The following is a 244-nucleotide window of genomic DNA, read 5'->3' as shown; positions in this document are numbered from 1 at the left end:
TTCCCTATGTGTCTACAGCAAGTATTTCAGGAGGAGGCAGCTGTGAAGTCAAGACAGAAGATCTGATTGCTCCACTTTTTTCCACACCACCTAAAACAACACCTTCCTACCGAAAGCGCCGTGTTTTCCTGATATATTATTTAGGCGTACAAAGAGGCAGACGGCTCCTGCAAGTCAGAGGGGACGGCTCCTGATCTCACCGCCGGGTCGGGAGGGAGCACCGGGGCTGCCCCGGAGCTGCGGG

The sequence above is a fragment of the Buceros rhinoceros genome, unplaced genomic scaffold (genome assembly GCF_000710305.1).
Source record: "Buceros rhinoceros silvestris isolate BGI_N320 unplaced genomic scaffold, ASM71030v1 scaffold21148, whole genome shotgun sequence".
NCBI lineage: Eukaryota > Metazoa > Chordata > Aves > Bucerotiformes > Bucerotidae > Buceros > Buceros rhinoceros.
The sequence above is the reverse complement of the archived record's forward strand: the minus strand, read 5'-3'. Positions refer to the sequence as shown.